The sequence below is a fragment of the Desmodus rotundus genome, chromosome X, assembly GCF_022682495.2.
Source record: "Desmodus rotundus isolate HL8 chromosome X, HLdesRot8A.1, whole genome shotgun sequence".
Taxonomy (NCBI): Eukaryota; Metazoa; Chordata; class Mammalia; order Chiroptera; family Phyllostomidae; genus Desmodus; species Desmodus rotundus.
Genome location: NC_071400.1, coordinates 49,783,759 through 49,797,578, shown reverse-complemented (window position 1 = coordinate 49,797,578; position 13,820 = coordinate 49,783,759). Strand labels below are relative to the sequence as shown.

General features: G+C 36.9%; 1 long non-coding RNA gene across 3 annotated transcripts in view; it reads left to right on the top strand.

Annotated features, from left to right (window-relative positions):
- Positions 1–13,820, top strand: part of LOC139440525 (uncharacterized) — a 125,653-nt gene that overhangs the window by 74,907 nt on the left and 36,926 nt on the right. For all 3 annotated transcript variants that reach the window (XR_011650758.1, XR_011650757.1, XR_011650756.1), the window contains exons 2-3: positions 1,976–2,024; positions 8,313–8,383. This is a non-coding gene — a long non-coding RNA (uncharacterized lncRNA). The remainder of the gene's footprint in view (positions 1–1,975; positions 2,025–8,312; positions 8,384–13,820) is intronic.

Below are 13,820 nucleotides of genomic sequence, written 5' to 3'. Positions count from 1 at the left end.
AATCTGATGGTGAAAATTAAAACTATGCCAACATATTCTCTTAGCAAGGCTGCGGGGTAACAGTATCTCTCATACACTGCTGGTGGAAGTGCAAAGTGCTAAAATATTTTTGGAGGGATATTTGGAAATACCTAACAAAACTACATATGTATTTGTCATTACAAAAAAACTATCCTATCTCTAGGAATTCACCCTGCAAATAGACCTATAACAATATAAAATACATATACATAAAATTATTCATTAAGCATTACAATTTCAAAATAGTGAAAATAACCTAAGTCCTCATGCAAGAAAGTGCTTAACTTTGGAAACATCACACAACGGAATACTATGCAGATACAAAAGAGGATGAGGAAGACCTTTATGAACTGACAACGAGTGATTTCCAGAATATATTAAGTGGAAAAAAAAAAAAAAACCAGTGCAAAATTGTATGCCACCTTTTACATAAGAAAAGGGGGGAATAAAAAATATAGCTGTATCACCTCATTTGTGCGAAAAGCAAACATGAAAAGATAAACTGGAGACAAATGAGATTGATTACCTACAGGAGTTGGTTGGGAACAAGGTAGAAAGGGGGGAATATGGAAGAAGAGTAGAAGAAATATGTAAGAGTGATACTTCTCTGAATATAAGTCCTGAACAAGTCCAACCACTGTTAATATAACGATAATGGTTTACGTGATATTGATGTAATCTGGCAGCCAAGGAGAGTGGAGTGGAATGCACATGCATGAACAACAATGACTTCACTGTACTAGTAAGTTTCTAGGACCTACAATTGGGGGTGGTAGATGCCATTGAGTGAGCATGGGTACTATGTGGCTGTCTCATTCAAAATGACTGAGTGAGTAGAGCAACACATCTGCATCAAGTTTTGTATTAAGCTTGAATATTTCTCTGTGGAAACTATTTACATGATTCAGAAGGCAGTAGCAATGGGCAACTGGTGATTGGCAGCTTCATCATAACAATGTACCCATTCATGCATCGCATCTCATGCTAGGTTTTTTGGTGAAACATCAAATCTCCCAGGTGACTCAGCACCCCCTACAGCCCAGATTTGGTGCCCTGTGACTTCTGGCTTTTCCAAAAACTAAAATCACCTTTGAAAGGGAAGAGATTTCAAACCGTCTATAAGGTTGAGGAAAATACAACAGGACAGCTGATGGCAATTAGGAGAACTGTGTAACATATCAAGGTGACTACTTTGAAGGGGTCTGAAGGATCATTGTCCTATGTACAATGTTTCTTATATCTTGTATCTTTTCAAGAAATGTCTCTATTTTTCATATTACATGGCTGGATACATTCTGTACAGACCTCATATATTCTGATACCAATGAGCACACCCAGTGCCCAGATTTTGGTTTCTAAATACCATTTTCTGATAAAGGAACAAGGGCTTTTGGGTACATGACTGATTTCAGTGCTAAGTCATAGGAAGTACAAGATGATTCTGGAATATCTCGTGGTGCCAGAAAGTAAAGAAGTTCTAAAAAAATCATGGAGAAGATAAGTTGCAGAAAGGAGATTCTTACATATTAATTGTAGACAATATAATTATCAAAATCAAGAAATTAACATGGGTACAACATTATCTCATATGTAGACATTATTCAAATTTCACCTTTTGTCTCAATAGCTGGAACTTTATAATATTGTGAAAGAACATCCTCTCTGCAGCTTACTCTGAAACATTTCAGGGGAATGTTAGAGACAGAAAATGAAAGTGTTTATTTGTTAACATTTGGGTAATTTGGATGAATGCTATACCAGAATCATTTAACTGTTTTCTGAAGTTTTTATAATATTCAAATTATTTGATAATTAAAATTTTTACATTTTTAATTTTCAGAGTTGTCTTTTAATATAGTAATTTATCCTATTAATATTCATTGTAAATTTGTACTTAGTACTGCCATCTTATTTTGTTTTCTATTTCTCATTTTTCCTATTTTTCTTCTTTTAGTTGGATTGATGATTTAACTTGTTTTACTTTGCTTCCTGTAGTTTCTAAGGTGAGTATGTTCTTTCTATGCATCTAGTTGGTATCCTTAACACACATTATATTTAAAAAAAATAATAATCAAGTTTCATTTGAATCCATATTTCCCTTGTATTAGACAATAACTTCATCGACTTTACAATTTCTTTTCTGTTGCCTCCAATTGGATATCTCCCGGAATTTTAGTTCCAAATAATTAAAAATATATTTTTATATCATGCACCTACAATTTAGACATAACTACACCCTTTAATGGTTTGTTTGTTTGTTTGTTTGTTTTGCTTTTTGCTGTTTCTTTTATCTCATATATATTTTTTATGGAAGCTTTTGGAATTTCTGCATCCTTTTTTTAAACCTTGGTATTTAGTAATTTCACCACAATGTACTTATGTATGAGTCTTCTTTTGTGTACCTTATTTAGCACTTAATGGTCATTTTCCCTCTGAAGAGTAGTATTTTTATCATTTCTGGGAAATCATCTTTTATTATTGATTTATTAACATTCTCCTCTCTCTTCTTTATGTTCTTTTCTCTTGGAATTCTGCCACATGGCTGTTGAACTTCTAGATCTATCATCCATGTCTATTATTGCTTTCTCAAAATTTCTATTTTTTTCCTTCTGCACTGTGAGAATCTTTTGGTTTGATTTTACAACAAAATATTTCTTTTTTGCTGCCCCATGATACTATTACACATATCCATTGCATGCTTTATTTTATCTTTTATTGATGTAGTTTCTAGGACCTACAATTGGTTTTGTTTTACATCAGCATTTTCCTTGTTTATGGATTTGATAAATTCTCTTATTCTGCTGAGAACATTACTGAAATTCATTTAAAGTTTTTTTTTTCCATTTGCTGCATTAATTCTCTTTCTTTTGATATTAGTTTGTCTGTTTACTGATTTTGGTAAGTTTCTTATATCATGTCTGTTTTCAGATATTAATTGGTGATTCTTGCTTGTGTTCTTATCTTTGAGATATTTTATTAGCTAGTTTATAGATGTTTTTGTAAAGTAAAGCCTATGATAATTGTGGGGAAGAAACATAACTTGCTGCTACATGGAGTGTGTCAGCAATTTATCACTTAGGTGTGGCAGCTAACTACTACTTCCACTTATTCTGAGCAAAAGGCAGCAGCAAAATTTGTACCCGAGCTAAAGCATTGTGTAAGAACTGGCCCCCAGAGGCACAGTTACCCAGGCTGCTCAGGATACAGCTCCCCATTAATTACGCTGAAATTCCCAAAGGCTTCTTCTTCCTCTTTATATAACAGATGCTGGACTTGAAAATCTCTAAATCACTCTTATTTTTACAGTGCTCTCAGCATATGTTTTGGACTGTAGTTTATTCTAGTTTTTTTTTTCTAACTATCATGAGAATGATTCACAATCTACAAACTCATGTGGGCTAGAACATTCTTTATTTCTTTATATCGACTACCTACTTCTCTGAATTTTATAATTATAGTTGCAGTTATTTATGTTACTTTTTAGCTGTAATAGTTATGCATTGTGCAGTTGTTATTGTTTAACTAATTCTTAGCTTTGTGAAATTATTAATAGCATGAATTTTGGAGCCTAAGGACTTGAGTTCTAATCTTAGCTCTACCACTTAGAAATGTTGTGACTTTGGGCAAATTATTTAACCTTTCTATTTCTCAGTTTCTTAATTTGACAAACGGATATGATAATGGTACATAACTCATCAGGTTATTGTGAAGATCAAAGTTTTTACATGTAAAGCACTTAAAACTGTACCTAGTACATCCAACCTCTCAGTAAATGTTGCTTTATCTAATGTTTTTTATTATTTGATCTTTTAATATCAACCTTCCTTCTAGAGCTGCTATATACAATACAGTAGTCGCTAGCCACATATGGCTATTTAAGTTGATTAATATTAAATAAAATTTAAAATACAGATTTTCAGTCACTGTAGCCAAATTTCAAATGCTCATAACCGCATATGACTGTAACAGTGGAAAATTGTAATGGGAAATTGTAACCCACCCCACCATTCTTTTGACATTGTTTCTGCAAGTACTGACTCCGACTAATAGGTAGCTTGTCCATGAACAGCATTTTTGTATAAGAATCCTAGGAACTTGTTTAAAAAGATACAGACCCCAACCTTCAGGCATCCCAGCTCTGTGAGATTTTCTGACCTTCAATCATGGAGCCAGGATGACATAAAATAAGGTTGATATAAATCCAGTATGATACACACTGGACCATCACCTGCCTAATCAGAAGGGACTGTACTGGTCTGCACATACAGAACTTTGCAAACTCCTCCCTTGATCTGTTTGTTCTATTCCCCCTCCCTCCTTATAAAAACTTCTACTTCCATTGAAAGGGGGAGATGGGCTTTGTGACATGAGTCCCCCATCTTTCAGGTGGCCAGCATCTGCAAATAAAACACTTTCCTTTACATCAGCACCTACCTCTCCAGTGTTGGCTTTCATAGAAGCAGGCAGCCAACTAGTGACTACCATGTAAGTCAGTGCATATATAGAACATTTTATCATTGTAAACAACTTTATTTGACAGTATTGACTTAAAACAATGGTTCTCAACATTGAGTACACATTGAAATCAATCATGGGCTTCTAAAAATTCTGGAGCTATGGCTGACAATAGACCAACTAAGTCAGAATCTCAGCTTGGGACCCATGCATCTGTAAATTTTTAAGGCTCCCCAAGTGATTCTAATATGTAGCCAAACTTGATAAACACTTCTCTAGATCAAGGAACAGTAAATTTTCTCTGTAAAGGACCAAATAATAAATATTTTAGGCCTTATGGGCCATATCTGCTTTTTTGTTGTTGTTGCACATTCTCCTCTGTTTATGGTACAACCCTTTAAAAATGAAATACTCTTCTTATTTCACAGGGCACCATATCTTCTGTATACTGTCAGCTCCCTGAAAACTACAAACATGTTCAATTTTTTACTACTACATTCCTGGAATCTAGCACAATATCTGCCACAAAATAAATGCTCAGTAACTATTTGTTGATTAACTGGCTGAACACTTTTAGGAAATCTTCTCAGACTCTCCTCACCACCCCGAGTAGAATTACCTCAGCCATATTCTAATAGCACCTTATATATTGCCTCTTTCATAATACTTATGCACAATATACTGTAAGTAAGTATTCAATTTCTTTCTTAGGGATAGTGTTTTAATCATCCTTGCATCATAGGGACCAAACAGAGCACCTAATATGTATTAGCCCTGTGGTATTTTGTTAGATTAAATGCTGGGTTGAGTTTTCAGGTAAAATAAAAAGTACTTTGGAAAGGGTAAAAGTGCTAAATAAACATGAATAATGATATTGAGGCAGCCGGCAACCAAGGGAGTTGTGAAAGCATCATTGTTTTTAGTACTTGTTTATATTTGACCTGTTGTTAAAAAATTGTGCTGTTACCTTTTGTTAAGAAATGGTTTCTTAGATATGACACCAAAAAAATACAAGTGGCAAAAGAAAATATAGCTTAATTAGACTAAATCAATATGAAAAATGTTTGTACTATTGGATTGGCCAAAAAGTTCATTTGTTTTTTCCTGTAAGATGGCTCTAGTAGTGCTTAGTTTTCTTTAACTTCATTTGAAACAATTTTGTTAGATTGTACTGTGATAGCTGTCATATCAGTGTACATTAAAAAACTTATCAAAATTGTTGAATTTTTGTGTAGCCATTTTAATATTGACAATGGAAGAAAATACACATCGTCAGCATATTATGCTTTATTATTTCAAGAAAGGTAAAAATGCAACTGAAATGCAAGAAAGATTTGTGCAGTGTGTGGAGAAGGTAGTGTGACTGATCAAACGTGTCAAAAGTGGTTTGTGAGGTTTTGTGCTGGAGATTTTGCACTGGATGATGCTCCACAGTCAGGTAGACCAGTTGAAGTTGATAGAGATCAAATTGAGACATTAACTGAGAACAATTAATGTTATACCATACAGGAAATAGACAACATACTCAAAATATCCAAAATCATTGAAGTTATTGGTGATAATGAAAAATGTATCTTTTATTTTATGGAAAAAACTAAATGGACTTTTTGGCCAACCCAATACAAAGGATATGATCAAGAATGTAAAAAGACAATCCACAGAACTGGAGAAAACAATTTTAAATCACATGTATTATAAGGGACTTATATCTAGAATGTATAAATAAGTCTTAAAACTCAATAATAAAAGAAAAACCCAAATAAAAATGGGCAATGGGTCTGAATAAACATTTTTCTGAGGAAGACATACAGATAACTGATAACCATAAGTAAAGATGCTCACCATCATTAGTCATCAGGTAAATACAATTTAAAACCAAAATGAGAATGTAAATTTTTATAGCCACTGTGGAAAACAGAATGGAGATTCCTAAAAAAATTAAAAATAGAACTGCCATATGACTTAGCAATTCCACTTCTGGGTATATATCCAAAGGAAACAAAAGCACTAAGTTGGAAATATATATGCACCCCCATCTTTGTTGCAGCATTATTTACAATAGCCAGATATGGAAACAACTGAAATGTTCATTAATACATGAATGGATAAAGAAAATGGAATATTATTCAGCCATAAAAAAGGAAATCCTGCCATTTGCAACAACCTGGATGGACCTTGAGGACGTTAGGCTAAGTGAAATAAATGATAGAAAGACAAATATCCTATGATCTCCCTTGTATGTGGAATCTAAAAACAAACAAACTGAGCTTCGTTTTCAATAACTGAAATAGATACAGAGAACAGATTGGAGATTATGGGGGAGTGGAGTAGGCAAAATGGGTGAAGAGGTTCAAAAGGTACAAACTTCCAGTTATAAAATAAATAAGTCATGGCGATATAATGTATAGCATAGTGACTATACTTAGTGACTATACTGTATTGCATATTTGAAAGCTGCTACAGAATAGATCTTAAAGCTAGCACAAGAAATTTTTTTGTAACAATCTATGGTAATGGATGTTAAATAGGCTTATAGTGATGATCATTTCACAATGTATACAAGAATTGAATAATTATGTTGTACACCTGAAACTAATATAATGTTATATGTCAGTTATACCTCAATTAAAAAAGAGTTGAGGATGTGGAGAAATTACTAGTGGTGGGACTGTAACATGGTACAGCCATTGTGGAAAATAGTATGGCTACTCCTCAAAAAGTTAAATATAGATTTACCATATGACCCAGCCATTCTATTCCTTAGTATATACCCAAGAGAACTAAAGTCATATGTCAACAAAAAAATTTGTACAAAAATGTTTACAGTAGCCTTATTCATAATAGCCCCAAATTGGAAACAACCCAAATGTCCATAAAATAATGAATAGGTAAACCAAAGGTGGTATACCCATACAATGGAATATTATATGGCCACGAAAATACTGAATACCAATTCATTCTGTCATAGATGATTTGAAAACATTATGCTAAGTGAAAGAAGCCAGACACAAAAGACCATATACGTGATTCCATTTATATGAAATGTCCTGAATTGGAAAATCCATAAGATATAAAGTTGATTAGTAATTGCTTAGGGCTGGGAATGAGACTTTGGAGAGAAATTAGAAGTGACTGCTAATAAGTATGAGGTTTCTTTTAGGGAGGTAATAAAAAGATCCTGGAGTTAGTGGTGATAGTTGCACAGTCCTGTGACTATACTAAAAAATACTTTAAAAGGTGAACTTTATGGTATATGAATTATATCTTAAGAAAGTTCTCTAAAATTTTATGCTCCTTATTTAAGCTTATACTCCCTTTATAACAATTCATTTTTCAATTGTTTTCAAAACAATTGACTTGAAAATTATTGTTTTCAAAAATCATGTATATGATTAAACTACGCAAATAGTAATATGAATTTTTATTTTTATTAAATGAAATGCCGTAGCTGGTTCAGAGTTTTACAGAACTATTCCCATATGAAAATAATTCCATCATATATTAAAATTATTACACTATTGGTTACAGATGTTAATCAATTAAGCCAGAAAAATGGCCAAGTTCACCATTCCTCCATTGTTCTTTTAGGTCAGTTTTGTATGATGCTGCACTGTGATGATTAATATCCTTATCTCTTTCTTTCTACTAGGTTGTGAGCTCCTTTAGGAGATGGACAAAGTCTCATTATTTTTGTACCCATATAACCTAGTTCAGTTCCTGAATTATTATAGCTATTACTTAAATATCTGTTGAATGATTGAATGAATAAATGATGATTTATAAGCTCTATCTCAAACAATTAGTGAAGAATTTATCAGTTTTCTTTTTTTTTTCAGGAATAACCATACTGATACTTCCTGATTTATAATAATTCTGCCAGTCATCCAAAAGTCATAGCAATGTAAAGGTAGGCAATTTTGCAGAAAATAGTATATATAAGGTTGACTAAATGTGTTAAAATTATAAATAGAAAATATTAGTTCTCTTAAATATCTGAAAGTAGAAGTTCTCTTTCTTCCTTTTTCAAAATTGATACTTCATCTAGTATAAAGTGTTAAGCTTTTAAAGTTACTACTAAGTGGGGAAATTTCTCACTGGACAATGCTCCATAGTCAGGTAGATCAGTTGAAGTGGATAGCAATCAACTTGAGACAAGATTTGAGAACAACCAACATTATACCAAATGGGAGATAGCTGACATACTCAAAATATCCAAATCAATAAAGTTATTGGTGAAAATGAAAAATGTGGAGAAGATAGCGGAGGAGTGAATGGAACTCACACTAACCTCCTCCCAGGGCCAATCTGGAATTACAACTCAATTGTGGAGAAACCACCCAGAACAAACAACTGAACAATAGCCAGAGAGAAGCCGTATAACTTAGGACAGACAGAAGAACCAGCCTCTGCGCAACCTGTCTGGTAAGGAGTGCGGTAGGGACTTGAGAGGACTGGCTGGGTGCCCACAGGCAGCAGCACCTGAAAGATAATTAAGTGGCTGGTTGTATCCCCCTAAGAAGAATGGGGTCTAAACTCTAAGCTAGGATTCCCATCCTAGAGAACCAGAGCCCCCAAAATACACAGATAACAACCAGCAGTAAAAAGCTGCAGGGTTGTACAGACAGATGGCTGGAGATGCCAGAGACCTTTAAAGGGCCAACACACAAATTTTCATTTGCAGCCACTTACCCTGGGCTCTGGCAAAGGTGGGGGCAGAGTGAACCGGTGACACCTGAGGAGAGACTAAGGACTGAGGCTTTGGGGAGAGAACTGAGAGAGTTGACACTGGGGTCCCAGTGCTGAGTCATCCCTCAGATAGCAGCAACCTTCATCCTCAGGCAGACCACTCCCCTCTGAGCAGCAGCAGCCTGAGGGAAAACAATAGCCCTGACCCCCGGAGGGTCTCTTCCTTGGTCCTGTGGTGCTTCAACCTGACTACTGAGTGCATAGTGACTAGATTAATGACTGAATGAGCTAGCCACAGACAGTAGATCCCTGGCAAAGTGGGGGCAGAGTGGACTAGAGAGACTGGGGACAGAGGCCTTGGGGAGAGAACTGAGAGAGTAGCCACCGAGACCCTGGTGCTGAACCAACCCCCATACTGCAGTCATCAACTGGCTCAGACAGACCACTCCCCTCTGAGCAGCAGCAGTCTGAGGGGAAATAATACCCTCCACCCCAGGAGAGATTCTAGCCAGCCCTACATTACTTAAACCTGACTGCTGAGTTCAGAGTGACCAGATTAACAACTGAAGGAGACGGTCAAGGACAGCAGATCCCTGGAAATATGGAATAGGCTGCCTAAGGTCAGACAGGGTCAACATCTGACATCACCAGAGGCAGATCCAGAAGGAAAAAAAAAAGGGGGGTAAATACAAGAGGATACCGAGACGAAAGCCAAGTGGTCTTCTCCATGATTTGCGATATTTTCTTTCCTGCATAGCTTTTTAACATTCATTTCTTATCCAGCAACTTTGTACATATTAAGTTGTGGGGAACCATTCCAAGTGTGGGAAATGTGGCTCAGCCCCCACTCGGAGAAGCCAGTAGGGGGCGAAGTTGACGGGCTGGACCCACGTCCATGGATAGGTTCTCCTGTGGGAAATCAGGCCTGCATTGTACCTAGACTGCTATGAGACTTGCTCTTGCTAAAACTCCCTCATCCTGGGACAACAAATGTTTACTGAGTATCTTTATCTTCCTAAAATCTGAGCTAGACATTCCAGGTATGGAGCATAACCAGTCTAGACCATTTCTCCCTTTACATTGCAAATATCCTTCTTTGATGTATTCAGTGACATCCTCTCCTTTGACTGCAAAAGGTAACCACCCAAAACAAACCTATGCAGAGTAAATGAGGACCATCTTTCATGTAAGGCGCCTAGAAAAACAATAAAAGCCTGTCAAGGCAAGGGTCGGGGTGCTCTCCTCTTGAGAGAGTGGCCATGTTGTCCCTTTTTCTCCACAGGATTTCTGTAGTCCGTGTGTATTTGCATATTGCTGCCACAACACCAGATCCTGTGGGCCGGGATCTGTGTCATTAAGTCACTAGATTTCATACTATCATGTATTTCAATCCACATATTTTGCCCCTCTCTGGTCTTAACCCATTTTACCTTTTTCTTTCCTCGCATTATTTTCATTTCAATTTTTTTCTCTCTTGATAACAACTTGTTTTCTCTCTTGATGCAACTTGTTTCTTACTATTTCTCTTCAGTCCAGACACACAAAACCAATTTTCTTGTCAAGGCTCATCTCAAATCCTTTTTCCCTACTCTTAAAGTACCCATGTTGTCTATCCACCTTTAACAATCTTTGCTAGTTGGTTGTGGGTAGGGTAGTTGTTGTTGCATTGCTTTTTCAATTTTATCTCTAGAGCTTCATTAATTCTGTATTTCAAATATTCAATTTTATTGGTCCCTTGTCCTACTCTTTTTTAGTCTGAAATTTTAATTTTGCCATCTTAGCCTGTTTTTTTGTCTTTCTTCTATTTTTCTTTCATCCTGCCCTTTCCTTTTTCTTTTTCTTTTTATTACTTTTTTCTTTTTCCTTATATCTCAAATTTTAATTTTCCTTCTTTTAGCCTGGTTTTTATTCCTCATTCTTAGCATTCCCTCGCACTCTATCATTTCAAAATCACTTCCCATCCTTCTAAACATCTCTTAGACTTTTCTTTGTTTGTTTTTTCCCTCTTATTCCCATACCACCTATATTAATTTTAGCTCATTTGTTGTTGATAGTACTCCAGTGGAACTTTCCCTCCAATTTTGACTCCTATCTTTTTATTACTTGTTTACTCTTTTTCTTCCTTTTTCTTTCTCTCTCACTTTATTTTATTTTATATTATTTTAATTACTGTTTACACCTAATACTATATGCTTCCCTTCTCATATTCCATTCCACATTCTTTATTCCCTTTTGTATTCATGTTGTAAATTTTACTTTCTTTCTTTCCACTGCTCCAAATCCCAACTCTCATTGGTGTTCCTCCTTCTACCCCCTCAAAATTGTTTTTCTTTCAGTAGGTCATCTCATATCCACTCTCCTTTCTTATAATAGCCTTAATTTCCTTACACTGTCATTAATACTGGTTAATTTACTGTTGATAGTGGGATTGTGGGAAGGAGTACTTTTTGAGAATGTGGATTTGTACCCTGGGCTTTGTGGTTTTCTTCTGGCAGTACCTGCACAAACGCACACAAAATGTGGTGGGTGAAGTGACCCTCAGTCAACCAGCAGCAGAGAAGGACCCACCAAAGAAAGACCCAACAACAATCAAAACCCAGTTACATCCAGAGAACCAGCGTAAAAGGCATAAAGGGCATCCCAAGAGCATCAAGTTCAGGTGATCAAGGAGACTGCACCACTGAATCTCACAGGCCTCCTACCATAGAAGTTCACACCACAAAGTCAGGCAGTCAAAACAGATCAATTTAAGAAGCAGAAGCAAACAAGAGGAGTCCCACAAATAATGGGAAGACAAAGAACCAGCCCCCAACAGAAAGTAAAGGAGGAATCCTCAGAAGGAATGCTAAATGAAATAGAGGCAAGTCAACGATAAGATACTGACTTCAAAACAGTGGTTATAAGGAAGCTCACTGAGCTCATGTGACTGACAAAAAATACAAGGAAACTACGAGGAACTTACTGCAAACTATATCAGCATAAAAAAGGACATAGAACCAATCAACAAGGGCCAAGAGGGAATGAAGAATACAATTTCTGAATTGAAGAACACAGTATAATGAATCAAAAGCAGGCTCAATGAAGGAGAAGATTGAATCAGTGAGCTGGAGGACAAGACAGAAGAAACTCCCAAAAAAAGAATGAAAAAGAGAAAAGGCTAAAAAAGAACATACAGTGGTTAATTGAAATGCAGGACAACATGAAATGGAATAATGTCCATATAATAAGGATACCAGAAGGAGAACAAGAGGAGCAAAGAATAGAAAACATGTTTGAAAAAGTAATGATTGGAAAATTTCCCTAATTTGATGAGAGAAAAAGTCGCACAAATCCAGGAAACACAGAGACTCCCAATCAAGAGGAACCCAAAGAGACCCACTGCAAGACACATCATAATTAAAATGGCAACATTCAAAGACAAAGAGAGAATCTTAAAGGCAGCAAAGGAGAATCAGAAAGTTACATACAAGATAACCCCGATAAGGCTACCAGCTGACTTCTCAACAGAAATATTCCAAGCTGTAAAGGATTGGCACAAAATATTCCAAGTAAGGAAAAGCAAAGGCCTGTAACCAAGACTACTCTACCCAGCAAAGCTCTCAATTAAAATGGAAGGTGAAATAAGTAGCTTCTCAGACAAAAAAAAAAAAGGCTGAAAGAATACACTTCCACCAAACCAGCATTATAAGCCATGTTAAAGGCACTGCTTTAAGAATAGGAAGAAAAACAGTGAGAGAGAGAGAGAGAGAGAGAGAGAGAGAGGGAAAAAGGTACAAGGAGAGTACAATGGCAATGAATAAGTACCTATCAATAATAACGTTAAGGGTAAATGGGTTAAATGCTCCAATCAAAAGACATAGGGGAATTGACTGGATAAAAAAACATGACCCCGTTGCGAGGAAGATGGCAGCGTGAGAGGTGGGAGGAGAGGCCACTTCCCCTCAGCACCAGTGAAATTCCTAGCTGATCTGAGGAACAGAGCGAACAGCTAACAGTATTCCAGCGTATGTGAAGATTGGAGACCAAAGATAGAGGACATTGAAAGATCAGACAGTAAGAAGAGTGCTTAAGGACAATAAGGTCCCTGGGACCAGCACAGGGACCAGGGCTGCTGAAGCCCCCGGCCATGGCCTGCTGCAGGATTATTGGGAGAGAGCCAGGCTGGGCTGTGTGAGAGGCCAGGTGCTTGTTTGGACCTGGAGGCTTGAATAGAAATAATTTCTCAAAAAGGAAAAGAGAAAATAGAGAAACTCAGCAGCTCTTTAGAGAATTCTCCGCAGCAGCTGTGGTTTCTCGCGCCCCCACCACCTCAGCCCCTGGACTGTGAACACCAGATAAGCTGCCTCAGCACACACCTGAAGCCCCGTTGGTGCGCACCCAGATCAGTGGCCCAGATGCCTGGGCGCACAGGCCCAAAGACCCCGGGTAGGTGTGTACAAAGATCACCAGCCTGGGCGCCCACTCCTAAAACCTCAGATAGGTGCGCACTCTGATCAGCAGCCCAGCTGCCCGGGTGCACAAAGCCAAAGCCTGGAATCAGTGTGCAACAATATTAATAGCCTTGCTGCCCGTGGGCGACCCCACCTGAAACACCCGGATCTGAACACCTCCCACCTAGCACTTGCACACAGAGCCATGCAGGGCCTACACGCTCTGTA